This window comes from Fukomys damarensis, unplaced genomic scaffold (genome assembly GCF_012274545.1).
Source record: "Fukomys damarensis isolate Sample0158 unplaced genomic scaffold, DMR_v1.0_HiC HiC_scaffold_33, whole genome shotgun sequence".
NCBI lineage: Eukaryota > Metazoa > Chordata > Mammalia > Rodentia > Bathyergidae > Fukomys > Fukomys damarensis.
The window spans coordinates 4,486,538-4,486,910 of record NW_022900945.1 but is presented as its reverse complement, the minus strand read 5'-3'; positions in this window follow the sequence as shown (position 1 = coordinate 4,486,910).

Here is a 373-nt window from a genome sequence, read left to right as displayed (position 1 = left end):
AGCTGCGCTGCGCCGCGCTGCGATGCCGTGCGGGAGACACCTGCTTGTTCTGGCCTCCAGGGCGGTGTGGTGTGGCCCCGGGAACACAGGCTGTCTTCTCCCGTCCCCAGGGCGTCTGCCATGTATTTAGGACTTTTTACAGCCGGGAGAGAAAAACGGAACACGGGGGAAAGTGACGGAAATCCTTCACCGGTGTCAAGAAAGGAGAGGGCCCGGGACGCAGCTCAGTGGCACGCGCCTGCCGGGCGAACGCAAGGCCCTGAGTTCGGTCCCCGGTACCAGAAAAGAAAGAAAAGAAGGCACTGTCCCCGAGTGGGCAAGAAAAGCCCCTGTGGGACACACGCGACACTGTCCGGGCTCCGCTCCGGGCCGC